Genomic DNA, 6315 nt, shown 5'->3' on the forward strand with positions numbered 1-6315 from the left:
AAACCAGTTTGAATGGCATTGTATACCTTGATTTTTGAAATTACTTTTATATTAGTAATTCCTTTGATTCACTCTTAGGCGTGATTTCTCAGTAATCATTGGATATCTGTGAGAAATTTTAAGTGAGAAAACTAATCCACGAATTGCTTTTAACTGTAATGAGATGTTTATCAATAATAAATTTGGAATATGATTTCATAACTGATGACATTGACATATATTAAAATTTGTAGCTATGTCACTAAACATTTTAAAATGTTGATATCACAAAAAATTTCCATAGTTTGGAAACAAAATATTTTTTTCTTTTTCTTTTTTTCAGGTCTCAGATATTTTGATTGGCTCTTGAAATGTTCTTGGGCCCTAGCCTAGGCACTAGGCCTATAGTGCCTGATGGGTAACTCAGCCCTGCTTGTTCAAAGGCCTGGAGCAAGTGCAATCAAGTTTTGTGCTGAAGATGGCAAACTTATTTGCTCTGCTGAAGCCAAGTATCTATGTGAGGATTAGCTGGATTTATGCTCCCTAAGAGAACCAGCTGTTTTTGTACTTAAAGGCCTTTTGCAAGAGAAACAAAGAAACTTATTTAGGCTGGGGGTGGAGTGGGGAGGACACACTGCCTTTTTCAACACCTGCCAGGAACATCATGTCCTCATTTCATCTCAAGGTTCTAGTAACACTCAACACTGGACCCAAGATCTGGGACCTAAAATACTATTTTCCATCACAAAGCCAGTCTTCCCACTTTTTCCAGAGCAAGCGTCTCAGCCTCTTTGGAGCAGATTAGAACCTTTTCTCTTTTTCATTCCCAATCTCCTTTGTGCTAGATGAAACCTATCACAACCCTTAGTACTAGATGAAAGGTCCCATCTTTGAATGATTTTATCCTTAGGATAAAACAATCATTTAACCTGAACTAGATGGTAGAAAAGAATATTGGAATGGAAAATTCAGCTAGATATGCACATCATTTTGGCAGGCAGTTGTATGAGGGGCCCCACTATAAAAAAATCAGTGTCGATGTTTTCCATAACTCTAGGGGCAGAATTCTGAATTCGTTCTGTTGTACTAAGGTCACTATATGTCAGAGATGACTCGATGGCACATAACAGCACCAGAAGGGCAACATTCACATTGTATTATATGTTCATGGTGCTCTCTGGAGTTGTGTGAACTTGAGGTCTGAAAGCAACAGACATATGCCTCCTGTTTCCAAAGAAATGGGGAGCAAAAAGGCCCAGGAGAATAGAAGGAGCATTCTACCAAGTTGCGTGTAAGCTACACACATTCCAATACTATAGTTGATTTCATGCCCAACTCTTGCTACACCTAAGATTTGCATAACCCAGTACTGGGGAGGTTTGGGGGAAAAACCAGAATTCCACCCCTGAAGCCAGGCCAAAATTTCAGTGATTGGAGACTGGGAAAGCTGCTTTTTTTTCAAATTTAATCTTGTTTCTCTTTCCCAATAGCACTTAAAGGACAAACATGTCCTGTTCTGCAGCCCTGGAACTCAATATTCATGGTTAAGTCATTACCTATGAGGACTTTGTAAGGGTTATTGGAAGTTTAGCTTTACAGTAGCTTCATCTCAACAATAAAATGTGCTCTTTGCTTAATTACTTACCTCACCTATTGGGAGTTTTTCTCATTTCTTGGGTCAAGATTTTCACTTAGGGCCATAACCATGGGGTTGACTTTGCTTATGAAACACTTTTGAACCCCTCAGAATGAAGACTTCTTGACGACACCTAAAAAGCAATTCACCAGAAACAATGAATGGTGTTTCACAATCTGAGTGGGTGTACTTCATCTAACTAATAAGTAAATAAAGGAGTGGTGAGTTAATAGCTCAATCCTGAAGGGGCCTCTCAGGAAAGCTCAGCTACTAGAAATCAAGGGCACCATCCCTCAAATCCTTGAGCCTGAACCAGGAGGACAAAAGATTCCTTCTCTCTCTGGAATGCAACCATGTCCAGAAGATGAAGAGCAGGAGGTGACCTTTGAGAACAAATTCTGAATCCTCTCACACAGCTCCTATTCCTGGTGTGTATATATATATATATATGCACACATACATATTTTCTGTTGAAAGTGACCAGAGAATTACACATCTTCTCCAAGAGGGAAAGAAAAACTTGAACCTTCAGCTTGCCTTGGAGCTGACACTAAGATGAAGACCCAGTAGGTCAGCATGGCCTGAGGGAACAGAACTACCCAGCCCCAACCAGACAAAGGAAAACAGGGACCTTGGAAGAACAACAATAATATTTGTAGATACTAATGGAGTCATTCACTATAATAATAACAATCCAAATTTCAGTAGCTAGTATGTGCCCCAATTATTTAAAGATAGGACCTCAGACCCTGGCAAATTCTGCTCACCCTTCAAGGTTTTCTAGGAGTCCCCAAGTGGTATTTCATAGGCATTTATATCCAGTCCTATTATTTTCCATTCCAGGCTCTGTGTTGATATTCCTCCAAGTTGTCCACAACAATCCTGATGTCTGGCCCTAACCCAAAACAAGCCACAGTGGGGCCATCTTCCCAGCTGGGCATGAAAGCATCCCGGATCTCACAGAGCACCTAGGAAAACAGCTCCTGCTTTTGCTGGCATCCCATCTCTCTGAGGGTTCAGAACAGGAGTCCCAAGGGGCCACACTGGTCCATTTGGGAACTGAGGTCTGAGGAGATATGATTCTTTTCTCCTCACCTTGTCTCTTTCTTTATCCTTCTCTCTCCAGCCTTCCTCTACCCATTCTGTTTCAATATAGCAAATAAACCCCTATAATCTACATTTTAATGAGCTCCCAAGGGGGCAGACACTGTGTTCTGAGAAGTAACACTGTGTTCAGTAACAGGCAGAATAATTTGGTGGCTAAGCTGTGAAGTCAGACTTGGATCTGAGTACAGGCTCTACCACCTACTGTCAATGAGCAAGTCGCTTAATCTCTCTGTGGCTCAGTGTCTTAGTTATCCAGTACTGCTATAACAGAAATACCACAAATAGGGGGTTTAACAAACAGGATTTTATCTTCTCACAGTTTAGGAGGCTGCTGTTGTTGTTATGTGCTGTTGAGTCAGACCTGACTCATAGCGGCCCCTCCTTGGGTTTCTGAAGCAGTAGCACTACCGAAGTACATTGCCCCATCTTCCTTCCGAAGAGTGGTTGGTGGGTTTGAACCTCCAGCCTTCTGGTTAGCAGTGAATTTGGTGTGTCAGCTCAGGGAAAGGCTTTTTGTCTCTGTCAGTTCTGGAGGAAGGTCCTTGTCTCTTCTGAGCTTCTGCTCCTGGGAGGTCATCATATGGCTTGACATCTTTCTTTCCCCATTTCTGCTCTGTTTATTCTTTAATCTCTTTTATATCTCAAAACAGTTTGACTCAAGATACAACCTACAGTGACCCTGCCTCATTAACATAACAAAGACAACCAATTCCCAAATAACCACAGGAACAGAGGTTAGGATTTACAACACATATTTTTTGGGGACACAATTCAGTCCACAACATTCAGTCTCCTCAATTATCAAATGGAGATAATGTTGTTGTTGTTGTTATGTGCCGTCGAGTCAGCCCTGACTCATAGCGACCCCTTCTTGGGTTTCCGAGGCAGTATTACTACGGAAGTAGGATTGCCCAACCTTCCTTCCGAGGACTGGCTGGTGGGTTTGAACCGCCAGCCTTCTGGTGAGCAGGCAAGTGTCTTAGCCACTATGCTACCAGAGCTCCCAATGGAGATAATAATAGGACTTAAATCAAGGAGTTGTGGTTAGAATTCCATATCATTCATTTATTTCTTCATTGTATTAATATTTCACTGAGGGCCTATAATGTTCCAAGCAGTGTTCTAGAACAAAACACACAACATATTTCTCCTCATAGAACTTAAACTGTAGTTGGGAAGATAGATAATAAACAGATGAATAATATAATCTGGGCAGTGATAAATTCTATAAAAAAGTAAAGCTTGATTAGGTTATAGAGACCAGACACTATCTGGGCAGTGATAAATTCTATAAAAAAGTAAAGCTTGATTAGGTTATAGAGACCAGACACTACTTTGTGTAGAAAAGCCTTGGAATACCTCCTGAGGAGATGGTATATAAGCAAAGATTTGAGTGCAAAATACTTAACATAGTTCAGGTACTGAGTGTTCAATATTTATAATATTATTTTCCAGCTTTTCATCTTCAAGATGCCACAGACTACCATATTTTTGCAAGTAACATGCTCATGTGAATAATGTACACATGCATATAATGTGCATAGTGTGCATAGGAAATTAACTCATGAGGGGGTTGTGTGGTTTATAGAAAATTGTATAGCATGCATGTTAGTTACATAAAAATATGGTATGTGTCTAGAAATATGGTAGGTGCTTTATTTAAAAAATACATTTTAAAAGCATTTTAAAACATCACAACCCATTTCACACGTACAACTACTCTTAATTATTTTTCATACACATCACTACTCTTATTTTAATTATTGTATAGCACCAATTCTCAGTCTCCCACCGCTGTTCACCTTACTACTGAATGCTAAAGCAAAGTGAAGAACTGGGTATTTTGACTGCCAAACTATTACCCCACAAGAAGCTGTGAGGCTCTGAGAGGGATAGCAATATACTTTCTAAACTGGAACCACTGTTTGATTGCTTTTGTCAAATCTGGACTATAGATGAGGCGGGAAGTAATGGGGAAGGTAGAAGTGCACATTTAGTAAACAACGCTGTATATCTCTCGGGAGCATAATTCTGTCAGCGGTGGCCAGGCCAGTGTGGATTATCTCAAGTGACTCAGGAACCACTGAAACCTGGTTTTGATGTAAGGCAGACTTCCAAACTATGTTCTTGGAAATAGTTGTTCTGTTCTTGTTGTTGCAGTTGTTAGGTACTGACAAATTGATTTTGATGCACAGCAACTTCATGCGACCGAGTAGAACTGCCCCACAGAGTGTCTGGGCTGTGATCTTTAAGGAACAGATAGCCAAGTCTTTCTCCTGTGGAACCACTGAGTATGTTCGAATTGCCAACCTTTCAGTTAGCAACCTATTGCTTAACCATTGCACCGCCAGGGCTACTCACAGTAGTCCAAGAGGGTTTTATTTTCAAAATCTTTGGGAAGCCCTGCTGACTAAATTTCTCTCTTGAAGATTCACAAGGCATATTAACAGATTAAAGGGCTTGAGAAGTTCTACAATAAATAAAGCTTATTGTCCTTAATTGACCCAAACTTCTCTGACAACAGAACTCCTTTCTCTCTTAACACTTATTAACCTTTACTTTTTGAAATGTTAGTATAAAGTAAGGACATTTCATTTTAATCAACTCACCACAACTTAGAATTCGAGAATCTTAGAAATTGCACAGGGAGGTAATTGGCAAATACGTACTGAATGACTGAATCAACACCTATCACATACACATTCAACTTATACTCAAACTAAGATGTACAAATGAGCGCTCTTGCTTCAAGTATTACAGTGATGCTAATGTTATGAATGAGCTCTGGTGGTGCAGTGGTTAAGGCATTTGGTTGCTAACCAAAATGTCAGTGCTTTGAACCCACCAGCCGCTCCGTGGAAGAAAGTTGAGGCAGTCTGCTTCATAAAGATTTACAGCCTTGGAAGCCCAATGGAGGTCGCTATGAGTTCTTGATGGCAGTGAGAATGTTATAGAAAGATACTGGGACTCCTATTTTGGCCAAATTTTCAGGAACTAAGATTTTGAAGGTGGGAAATAATTTTAAAGAGCATTTTTAACCACTGTTTCTGAACAATGTTATCAAGACACATGGTTTCTTAAAAGTAGTTATATTTAACAATTTAAAGTATTATAGCTTGTGAATGGTGTTTTTCTTTTTTAAATGAATGAGAACAGAATCAAGCTTATCCTTCCCATATCATCTCCCTTTTATCCTACTGCATTCCAATATCCTTTCTTGAGTGGGAAGAAAAGATGGGGTTACAGTCAGCCTGCTGGGAATTGCACATAACCTGCAGCCTCTATTATGGGTGCCAAGGGGCACACCCTTGGGAGTGTGTCATGCATGTAAATCTTATCTGTCATGTCTGTTATCTGATGGAAAGAGGTTAAGAAATGCTGAACCAACACAAACTTCACATTTTACAGATGAGAACATGGAGGTCTCAAGAGGCAAAGTAACATGTCTAGATCACTCAGCCAAAAGAAAGCTCAATAGGACTAAAACCCAGATGATCTGGCTCCTGACGCTACAACTCACAATTACAGAGTCAACTACCCCTGACAGAATGGTTACCCCACCTTATGCCTATTGGTCTGATGGTATGAGGAAC

This window comes from Orycteropus afer, unplaced genomic scaffold, assembly GCF_000298275.1.
Source record: "Orycteropus afer afer isolate SDZICR_OR568_19922 unplaced genomic scaffold, OryAfe1.0 scaffold00103, whole genome shotgun sequence".
NCBI lineage: Eukaryota > Metazoa > Chordata > Mammalia > Tubulidentata > Orycteropodidae > Orycteropus > Orycteropus afer.